This window comes from Molossus molossus, unplaced genomic scaffold (assembly GCF_014108415.1).
Source record: "Molossus molossus isolate mMolMol1 unplaced genomic scaffold, mMolMol1.p scaffold_m16_p_2, whole genome shotgun sequence".
Taxonomy (NCBI): domain Eukaryota; kingdom Metazoa; phylum Chordata; class Mammalia; order Chiroptera; family Molossidae; genus Molossus; species Molossus molossus.
This window is the reverse complement of record NW_023425355.1, coordinates 130,857,352-130,868,937: the sequence shown is the minus strand read 5'-3', so window position 1 is coordinate 130,868,937 and position 11,586 is coordinate 130,857,352. Positions and strand designations below refer to the sequence as shown.

Here is an 11,586-nt window from a genome sequence, read left to right as displayed (position 1 = left end):
TGCGGGTGGCATCCACTCGATGTGTCTCTTTCACGTCGATGTTTCTCTCTCTCTCTCTCTCTTCCTCTCCCTCCCTCCCACTCTATCTGAACAAAAAATGGAAAAATGTCCTTGGGTGAGGATAAAAAAAAAAAAGAATATTATTATAGCCCAGCCAGTGTGGCTCAGTGGTTGAGCATCGACCCATGCACCAAGAGCTCACCGGTTTGATTTCCTGTCAGGGCACATGCCCAGGTTGTGGGCCCGATCCCCAGTGTGGGGTATTCAGGAGGTGGCCAATCAGTGTTCTCTTTCATAGATATTTCCATCTCTCTCCCCCTTTCTCTTCCTCTCTCTCTAAAATCAATAAAGGTAAAAAAAGAATATTATTATAGGAGGTTCAACTAACCAGGAACACATTCTAGTGATGGCATGATACAGACTATGTATAGCTCAAACTTAAACAAGACCTTTTCCCCTTGTGAATTCTCTTGACTCTTGGGGGCTGTCTTATGATTTGTAAATCATCCTCAACCTTCTCCAAAGGGCTGTAAAAATACAACAAAACCCATTAGTCTAGTGGTTTACATCCTCAAAAGTACTAATTCAGCAATCTTTTGTTTGTCTCAAAAAGTTTCTCATCAACTGCTATTATGACTCATGGCCTATTGTTTCAAAAATTTATTAGTCTTTTTAAAAGACTAATTTCTGGCTTTAATGAGTCTCTATTGTACTTTTTAACTCATAGATTTCCTATCTTTATTATTTCCTTCTACTTTATTACTTATTGTGCTAATTTTTACTAGTTAACTTGTTAATTTTATTTTAGCCTTTCTTCTGTCTAATATAAACATTGAAGGCCAACCACTTGGGACTTTTATAGCAGAATCAAACAAGGTTTTGTGTACTTATTTATTTAAGTATAACATATATTCAAAAACATGTACAGATCTCGTGTGTTCATTTAACAAGTTTTGATTATTTCATACACCCATGTATCCATCAGCTCAAAAAAGATATAGAACATTTCCATCACCCCCGAACATTTCCTCATGCTCCTACAATATGTAATGTTTTGGCATCTGAATTCTTCCACATAGGATGTTTTTGAGATTCTTCCATGTTGTAGCATGTATCAATAGTTTGTTTCTTTTTATTGCTGAATAGTGTCCCACTGTAAAGATATACCACATTTTGTTTATCCATTCACTAATTGATGGACATTAGGATTGTTTTTTGACTGTTGATGCTATTAATGCTGCTATGAACATTAGCATTCAAGTCTATGTAGACATATGTTTTCATTTCTCTTTGAGTAGATTCTAGGAGTGGAATGTTAGGTTGTATGGTAAGTCTATGTTCTACTTTTTTAAGAAACTGTCTACCAAAGTGGCTGAACCACTTCATATTCCCATCAGTAATGTATAAGAGTTCCAGTTACTCCATATCCTTTCCAAAACTTGGTATTGTCTATTTTCTTTTAGTATACTAATTTTAGTGGATATGTAATGGTATCTCATTGTGGTTTTAATTTGCATTTTCCTAATGACTAATGATGTTGAGCATCTTTGTTGTTGTTGTTAATCCTCACCTGAGGATATTTTTCCATTGATCTTTTAGAGAGAGGAAGGGAGGTTGGGAGGGAGGGAGAGAGAGAGAGAGAGAGAGAAAGAGAAACATCAATGTGAGAGAGACACATCAATTGGTTGCCTCTCGCCCGACTCCGACCAGGGCCTGGGATTGAACCTACAACCCAGGTATACGCCCTTGACCACAATTGAACCGGAGACCCTCAGTTCTTGGGCTGACGCTCTAACACCTGAGCCAAACCAGCCAGGGCTAAGCATCTTTTTCATGGGCTTATTAGCCATTCATATTTTTTTGGTGAAATATGTATTCAAATATTTTGCCCATTTCTAACTGGGTTCCTTGTTTTATTGTTGAGTTGTAAGAATTCTTTATGTATTCTCAATAGAAGTCCCTTATCCAGATATATGATTTGCAAATATTTTCTCCTGTTCTGTGGCTTGGCTTTTATTTTCTCAATGGTATCGTTCTATTATTATTATTATTAAATTTGTTTTTGTTACAGATGTTTCTCCTTTTTCCCCCATTGACACCCTCCTCCCCATCCCCCCACCCCATCCCCAGCTTTGTTGTCTATGTCCATTGGTTATGCATACATGCATATAAGTTCTGTGGTTTATCTCCCCTCCCCCAATATCCCCTTTTCTGAGGTTTGTCAGTCTGTACTCTACCTCTATGTCTCTGGGTCAGTTTTGTTCATCAGTTTGTTTAGTTCATTATATTCCACAAATAAGTGAGATCATGTGATATTTGTCTTTCTCTGCTTGGCTTGTTTCACTTACCATAATACTCTCCAGGTCCCTCCATGTCATCTCATTTCTAGGAATATACCCTAAGAAGCCTGAAATACCAATCAGAAAGAATATATGTACCCCTATGTTCATAGCAGCACTATTTACAATAGCTAAGATCTGGAAACAACCCAAGTGTCCATCAGTAGATGAGTGGATAAAAAAGCTGTGATACATGTATACAATGGAGTACTATGCAGCTGTAAGAAAGAAATATCTCTTATCCTTTGAGATGTCAATGGTATCTTTTGAAGTGCAGCTTTTAATTTTGATGAAGTCTAACTTACTTTTTTTTTTTTTGGATAATGATTTTGGTGCTGTATCTAAGAACTTTCTGCTTACCCCAAGGTCATAAAGATTTTCTCCTATGTTTTTGTCTAGAAGTTTTATCATTTTAGCTCTTATATTTAGGTCTATGATCTACTTTGAGTTACTTTTTTAATGGTGTAAGGTAAAAGTCTAAGTTCATTTTTTTCTGTATGGATATCCAATTGACCCAAGCCACTCATTGGAAAGACTATCCTTTCTCCAGTGGATTATTTTGGTACCTTTGTCGAAAATCAATTGACATGGGTGTAAAGATTGATTTCTTGAATTCTTTTCTACTGATCTGTATGCCACATTATCTTGATTACCATGGCTTTAAAGTAAGATTTTATTTATGTATTTGTCCACACAATGTGTTCATTTTTATTTAACTATAAGCAAACAGCAGAATGAACAACATTCAACAACTCCAGATCAGCTTTTCTTTTTTTAATGTTTTTATTGAATTTTTAGAAACAGAGGAAGGGAAAAAGAGATAGAAACATCAATGTGAGAGCAAAACATTAATCAGCTGCCTCCTGCACGCCCCCTACTGGGGATCCAGCCACAACCCGGGCATGTGCCCTGACCCCGGAATGCGGACCTCTCAATCCACGGAACCACACGGGGCCAGATCAGTTTTACTTACACCAATGAAGAGTGATCAGCCTGGTTGGTATGGCTCAGTGGACTGGGCATCTCCCATGCACCAAGAGGTCACTGGTTCAATTTCCGGTCAGGGCACATGCCCAGGTTTTGGCCTGTGAGGCATGGAGGAGGCAGCTGATGGATATTTTTTTCTCTCTCTAAAAAAAAATTAAAAATAAATAAAAATATATTTTTTACAAGTGATCAATTTCACAGGCACAAATTTGGGGATTTCTGATAACCTCTCACCCAGCCCTGTAATTCATCTAGACAACTGTGCTTCAACAGGAAAGTGACTCTCCCTATTGCTTTTTCCGGTACTGATCTTTAAAGGAGCCAGAGCAGGATACTGACACCTCCTAACCAATCCAAGATGTACCATTTTGGGGGTTAGTGGACATGCCAGCCTCTGATTGTCTGGTGAGAAACAGGGCAGTGAAAACACATCTCAGAATATGCCACCATGCACAATTCTGCACTCTGGCTCATAAAGGCAGAGGCAATGAATCTTTTTTTTTTTTTTTTTTAAGTCTCCCTTAAAGATTTTTTGATGTTCTGTTCTATTACTGTAGACCTATTTTTCTTACCTACATCTTTTCTCCTTTAAATTCTGGGTTGCTATTCTTATATTAACAATCGGATGATCCCATCATAGTGCCAAAATATCCCCCAAAATGGAATTCAAATTTTATCAAAACATAAACCAGGATGTGTGACCCTGTACAATTATAAAGAACAGGCAGAAGGAAAAGTCATCCTACACCACTATCTGCTCAGGTCTCCTCTATAAGAATGGGAACAGGGAAGAGGAGAAATCTACGTGCATTGCTGAATTTGAGAACACTGCTTGGGGCCCCCAGGGCGATTTCTGTTTCCTGGCTTTCCCCTACTTCCCAGACAGCTGCTCATAGAGCTTGGGCACATAATCATCCCATTCTGCCTGGTAACACGTGCCAGCCACTGGGGATCGAGCTCCTACTTTTCGTGGAAAGATGCCACCTTGAATTTGCCACTGTGGTCCCCAGATCGGTTGCTGAGAATGGGCTCGTCACACCTCAGCGGCCTGCCCTACTCATAGACCAGCCAGAGGTAGCAGTGAGGTCCTGTGCCCTTTGGAGGCCCAGAGCCCACATAATCAGAGAGGACTGTGCCACTGCTGATGTCGTTGCCCTTCATTTTGTCCACCAGGAAATAGTGCCATTCCCTATATCTGGGGTCCTTTCTGCTGGGAGCATCCGGGTCTGTCAAGACCAAGGTGTAGAGTTTACCTGGATCAAGGCCATCCCATGCAATACTGGTGGGCCGGTTCCTAACCTGGGTGGGCGTCAGCACTTCGCCCAGCACGTCTACCTCCACCCCGGCGTATTTGACCTGCAGCGGGTGCTGCGGCGGCTTATCCACCTCCTGCAGGCTCAAGGGCCGGGACCACTTGCTGAGGTCCATCGGCACACGGGGCGGAGCGGGCGGACAGCCGGGAGAGCCGCGGGAGACCAGGAGCAGTAAAGTAAGATTTTAAATCGGTTAATATAAATCCTCCAACTTTTCTTGCTTCAAAATTGTTTTTACTATTCTGAGTGCTTTGAATTTCCATATAAATTTGAGGTTCAGCTTGTCAGTTTCTTCCCCAAAAAGCCTGCTGGCATTTTGACAGGGATCGCGTTGAATTTATAGATCCAGGCGGCGGCCTGGGCCCGGGCGGCGGTGGCGGGGCCTGGAGCCGGATCTAAGATGGCAGCGGCGGTGGCGGCGGCGGGGCCGGGCGCGGGCGTGTGGGGGCGGGGGACCGGGGCGTCGCGGGGCCCTGCGGGGCCGTGTTGGGGTTCCCGGGCGCCTTCCTCCTCACCATGGGCGACGCGAACGGCGGGATCCGGGGGCGCGCGCCGGCCCGGCCGCAGCAGGCATCGCCCTCTACGGCCGTTTCGGGGTGTGTGTGTGTGTGTGTGTGTGTGTGTGTGTGTGTGTGCACGCGCGCGCGCAGTGATCGGTGTCCCGCGAGACGGAGGGCAGCAGCCTGGGCCAGCAGTCCTTCATCGTCACCCTGGACTGCAGCGTCGGTGTCCAGTCCGCCACACCCAATGATCTGTTCCTTCTAAAACATCCTGAGGACCTGCCGGGGCCGTGCCCTGCAGCGGTCCGTGTTCAGCGAGGGAGGGAGGAGTCGTCCTCCGTGCAGTATTTCCAGTTTTATGGCTACCTGTCCCAGCAGCAGAACAGGATGCAGGACTACGTGTGGACCGGCACCTACCAGCGTGACATACTGCACAACCACACGGACTTCAAGGACAAGAGCGTTCTTGATGTTGGTTGTGGCTCTGGGATCCTGTCGCTTTTCGCCGCCCAAGCTGGAGCAAGCTGTATACAGTGGAGGCCAGCACCAGGGCACAGCACTCTGAGGTCTTCGTGAATAGTAACGGCCTCATCTACTGCACTCACCGACCGCATCGTGGTCACCCCGGGGAAGGTAGAAAAGGGCTTGCTCCCTGAGCAGGTGGACATCATCATCTCGGATCCCATAGGCTACATGGTCTTCAGTGAGCATGTGCTCCTGAGCTACCAACACGCCAAAATGTATCCGAGGCCTGGTGGAGACATGTTCCCTACCACTGGTGATGCCCACCTCGTGGGGTTCACAGATGAACAGCTCTACACAGAGCAGTTCACTAAGGTCAATTTCTGGTACCAGCCATCCTTCCGTGGAATGGACCTGCCGGCCCTCCGAGGCACTGCTGTGGATGAGTATTTCCAGAAGCCTGTAGTGGACACATTTGACATCCAGATCCTGATGGACAAGTCTGTCAAGTACGTGATGAACTTTTTAGAAGCCAAATAAGGAAATTCACACAGGATAGAAATCCCAGTCAAATTCCACATGCTGCATTCCAGGCTGGTTCACGGTCTGGCTTTCTGGTTTGATGTCACGTTCAGTGGCTCCATAATGACTGTGTGGCTGTACACAGCCTCGACGGAGGCTCTAACTCACTGGTACCAGGTCTGGTGACTGTTCCAGTTACCACTGTTTGCCAAGGTTAGGGACACAATGTCAGGGATATGTCTGCTTATCCAATAAATGACATCAGTACTGTAGCCCAGGTAACCAGACAGGTTCCAAATCCAGTAACCTACTGGATCTGAAAAAATCCTTCAGATACACAGGCATGATGCCCTCATCCCCGCCTGGCTCCCACTACAAACCTCCCTCCGAGAACACATGGAACACGGGCAGCACCTACAACCTCAGCGGTGGGATGGCTGAGCTGGGATGCTGACTGCCTACAACCTGAGTAGCGTTATCGCCTGTGGCTCCAGTGTGGGCCACAACAACCTAATTCCTTTAGGGTTGTCTGGCACCCAGGGAAGCAGTGGCAGCAGCTCCAACGCCCACTATAAGGTCAACAGCCAGTTCTTCATGGGCGGCCCTGCCATTTCAATGGCTTCACCCACGTCCATCCCAGCCAACACCATGCACTACGGGAGCCAGGCCCCTCCAGGGGGGAGCAGACTGACAGTACCAAGAAACCAAGCGAGGACTCTGCCCACCCACCCCCCTGTCCAGATGGCTTTTAGCCCTGTATTGGAGAAGCCCAAACACTGGTCATGGTCCTCTTTGCTATGGGAACCTGGACACTTTTTTACACAATGTTGCTGCTGCTACCCCCACCCCACTGCCCATTCACATCTTGGCCCTGAGTGCCGCTCACTGCCATATTTTACACAAGATGATGCCATGAGAGCCCTGTTCCCCCCTCCTGCCCTCTCCACCCTGACCTGGGCTTGACATCTAATGAAATGGATATGTCCAGGCCTGACAGCTGCAAGCCCTGTGGGTGGGTGGCAGGGACTAACTGTGGCCCTGCCCAGTTCCCCAGCACAGGCGCCCCTTGCCTGTCTCTAGTGGGAAGGCAGTCCTAGCCGGGCAGGGCCTCCCCAGGCCTTGATCACAATGGGTGTAACATGCTGCTTTTTTAATTTAATTTTTTTATGAAAAAAAACAACCCAGTATCAATCCACAGACTCTCTGAGAAACCAGGTTGGCCAGGCCAAGCCAGCAGCCCCTGTCCTCAATTCGGAAGCTCAGTGGTGAAGGGTGGCCCTGCCAGGACTTCAGGACAGGGTGGGGCCAGGCCTGTGCAGCCCCACAGCCTCCTCTCACAAAAGAGTTTATCTCACACTTGAATGTACAACCCTCTCCAGCTGTTGGGAAGGCCCTCTGTCCGGGCCCTGCCTCTTGCTACTGTCCTGTCCCTGAGCCTCTCTGGGTCCCCTTCCCCAACCCCTGCCAAGAGCTGGAACTGGAGGCCCTGGGGTCTGGAGGGGAAGAGGGTCACTGTCAGCCACTGAGGGCAGGCACAGAGAAACCTCAAGCATCTGTCATGTAGCTAACATTAGGCCTGTGTATTTCCCTCGGTATTTGTAGATGCTCCAGTCCCTACTATGATGAATTGATGATGGCATTTTGGTCCCTTTCCAGTGTGGGAAGGGGCTCAGCGGTTAGTGCGTCAGCCTGCAGACCAAAGGGTATCAGGTTTGATTCCTGGACAAGGGCACATACTTACCTGGGTTGCAGGTTCGAACCCCGGCCCTGGACAGTCTGGACAGGGTTGTTTGGGAGGCACCTAATCCATGTGGCTCTCTCATGTCGATGTCTCTTTCTCTCTCTTTTTCTCCCCTTTCCCCCCACTCTCTCCCACTCTCTCTAAAAAAAAGCAAGTGGAAAAAAAGAAAATAAAAAACAAAATAAACAAGGAAATGTGAAAATAAATTCATCTAGTTTTGAGGGAATTACTATCTTGAACAATATTGATTCTTGCAATTCATAAATATGGAATGTCTCTTCATTCATTTAGATTTTCTTTAGTTTCTCTCAGCAATGTTTTGTTAGCTTTCATGTGAACAAGTCTTATTACAATTCTTTTGTTAAATTTATTTGCATTTAGTTCTTTTTGATGCTATTATGAATATAATTATTTTCTTAATTTTATTTTTGGATTGTTTTTTTTGCTCGTATATAAAAATATAGTTGATTTTCATATATTGATTTTATATTTTGTGGCCTTGATAAACTCATTTATTGGTTCTAATCATTTTCGTGAATTCCTTGGGATTTTCTACAAATAGGTTCATGTCTGCAAATAAAGACAGTTTTACTTCTTCCTTTCCAATTTGGTTGCCTTTAACTTTTTTCTTTTTCTTTATTATACTGGATAGAACCTCCAGAACAATGTTCAATAAAAATGGCAATAGTAGCCCTGGCCGGTTTGGCTCAGCAGTAAGAGTGTCGGCCTGCAGACCAGAGAGTCCCGGGTTCAGTTCCTGCTAAGGGCACTTGATGTGTCTCTCTCATGCCGATGTTTCTCTTTTTCTCTTCTTCCCTCTCTCCCTCCTGCTCTATCTGAAGATAAATGCAAAAATATCCTGGGTGAGGATAAAAAAAAAAAGGCAATAGTAGACATCTTTGTTTTGTTTGTGATCTTAAGGGAGAAAGCATTCATTCTGTCACCATTAAGTATGATGTTAGCTGGGGGTTTTTTAGGTTGAGGATGTTCTCTTCAATTCCTTGTTCTGTGAGAGTTTTTATCATGGAAGGGTAGTGGATTCTGTGAAAAAATTTTTCTGCATCTATTGAGATGAACATGTATTATTTCTCATTTTTTCTTTTTAAACACAGTGTATTACTATAATGGATTTTTGGGTGCTGTATCAACCTTGTATTCCCAGCATAAATCCCATTTGGTCATGGTGTATGATTCTTTTTATATGCTGCTTAATTCATTTGGTTTATATTTTGTTAAAGATTCTTGCATTTATGTTAATGAGGTATATTGATTTGTAGTTTTCTTTTGATGGCTTTGTTTGGTATTGGTATGAGGTAATGCTAGCCTCACAGAATTAATTAAGCAGTGTTCTATCTTCTTATATTTCCTGAGTTTGTGAAGTATTGGTAATATTTCTTCTTTAAATATTTGATAGAATTCACCAGTTTACCAATGAAGCCACCTGGAATTGAGCTATTCTTTTGGAGAAGATTTCTTTTTAAAAAATATTTATTTATTTATTTATTATTTTTTTAAATTAATTAATTAATTTTTGTTACAGATGTTTCTCCTCTTTCCCCCACTGATTCCCCCCACCCCCGCCCTCCCCACCCTGTCCCCAGCTTTGTTGTCCATGTCCTTTGTTCATGCATACATGCATACAAGTTCTGTGGTTTATCTCTCCCCCACCACCCCCTTTTCTGGGGATTGTCTGTCTGTATCCCACTTCCACGTCTCTGGGACTACCCCATTCCTCAGACTGTTATGTCCATTATATTCCACAAGTAAGTGAGATCATATGATACTTGTCTTTCTCTGTTTTGCTTGTTTTGCTTAGGATAATACTTTCCAGGTCCCTCCATGTCGTCTCAAAGGATAAGAGATCTTTCTTTCTTACAGCTGCGTAGTACTCCATTGTGTATATGTACCACTGCTTTTTTATCCATTTATCTACTGCTGGACACTTGGGCTGTTTCCAGATCTTAGCTATTGTAAATAGTGCTGCTACGAAATTGGGGGTACATATATTCTTTCTGATTGGTGTTTCAGGCTTCTTAGGGTATATTCCTAGAAGTGGGATCAATGGGTCAAATGGCAGTTCAATTTTTAATTTCTTTTTTTTTTTTTATCCTCACCCGAGGATATTTTTCCATTTTTTGTACAGATAGAGTGGGAGGGAGAGAGAGGAAGGGAGAGAGAGTGAGAAACATCGACGTGAAGGGACACATCGAGTGGCTGCCACCCGCACGACCAACCAGGGCCAGGAACAAACCGCAACCGAAGTACGTGCCCTTAGCGGGAACTGAACCCGGGTCTCTCCGGACCACAGGACGACGCTCTAACCGCTGAGCCAAACTGGCCAGGGCTCAATTTTTAATTTCTTGAGGTAACACTATATTGTTTTCCATAGTGGCTGCACCAGTCTGCATTCCCATCAGCAGTGTACTTGAGTCCCCTTTTATCCACACCCTCAACAACACTTGTTGTTTGATGATTTGTTGATGGCAGCCATTCTGACAGGTGTGAGGTGATATCTCATTGTTGTTTTAATTTGCATCTCTCTGATGATTAATGATATTGAGCATTTCTTTATATGTCTCTTGGCCATTTGTATGTCCTGTTTGGAGAGGTGTCCATTTAGTTCCTCTGCCCATTTTTTAATTGGGTTCTTTCTCTTCTTTTTGTGGAGTTGTATGAGCACTCTATATATATTGGAAATTAACCCCTTATCTGATATATCATTGGCATTTATGCTCTCCCATACAGTGGGTTGCCTTTCCATTTTGATGATTGTATCTTTTGCTGTGCAGAAGCTTTTGAGTTTGATATAGTCCCATGTGTTCATTTTCTCCTTTGTTTCTGTTGTCTTAGGTAATGTATCAGTGAAAATTCTGCTGTGTATGATGTCGGAAATTTTATTGCCTACATTTTATTCTAGGATTTTTATGGATTCATGAGTCACATTTAAGTCTTTTACCCATTTTGAGTTTATTCTTGTGTACGGTGTAAGTTGATGGTCTAGTTTCATTTTTTTGCATGTAGCTGTCCAATTTTCCCAATACCATTTATTAAACAGGCTGTCCTTACTCCACTTTGTGCCCTTGCCACCATTGTCAAATATTAATTGAGCATATTACCTTGGGTTCATTTCTGTGTTCTCTGTTCTGTTCCACTGGCCTATATGCTTGTTCTTGTGCCAGTACCAGGCTGTTTTGATTACAGTGGCTTTGTAGTATAATCTGAAATCTGGTAATGTGATCCCTCCAACTTTGTTCTTCTTTTCAAGATTACTGTGGCTATTCGAGGTCTTTTTTGGTTGCATATGAACTTTTGAAGTATTCTAGTTCTGTGAAGTATGTCGTTGGTATTTTGATGGAGATTGCATTGAATCTATAGATTGCTTTGGGTTGTATGGACATTTTAATGATGTTGATTCTTCCAATCCATGAACAAGGTATGTGCTTCTACTTTTTTCTATCTTCCTCTATTTCTTTTTTCAATGACCTGTAGTTTTCTGCGAATAGGTCCTTTATTTCTTTGGTTAAGTTTATTCCTAGGGCCCTGGCCGATTTGGCTCAGCGGTTGGAGTGTCGGCCTGCGGTCCTGAGAGACCGGGGTTCGGTTCCCGCTAAGGGCCTGTACCTCGGTTGCAGTTTGTCCCCGGCTCTGGTCAGTCGTGCGGGTGGCAGCCACTGGATGTGTTTCTTTCACATCGATGTTTCTCTCTCTCTCTCTCTGTTCCC

The 11,586-nt window shown here is 43.9% G+C and overlaps 2 pseudogenes; one reads left to right on the top strand and one right to left on the bottom strand.

The window, feature by feature from the left end:
- Window positions 1-4,197: 4,197 nt before the first annotated feature.
- Window positions 4,198-4,754, bottom strand: LOC118636619 (annotated as a pseudogene).
- Window positions 4,755-5,292: 538 nt separating this feature from the next.
- Window positions 5,293-7,086, top strand: LOC118635533 (annotated as a pseudogene).
- Window positions 7,087-11,586: the final 4,500 nt, after the last annotated feature.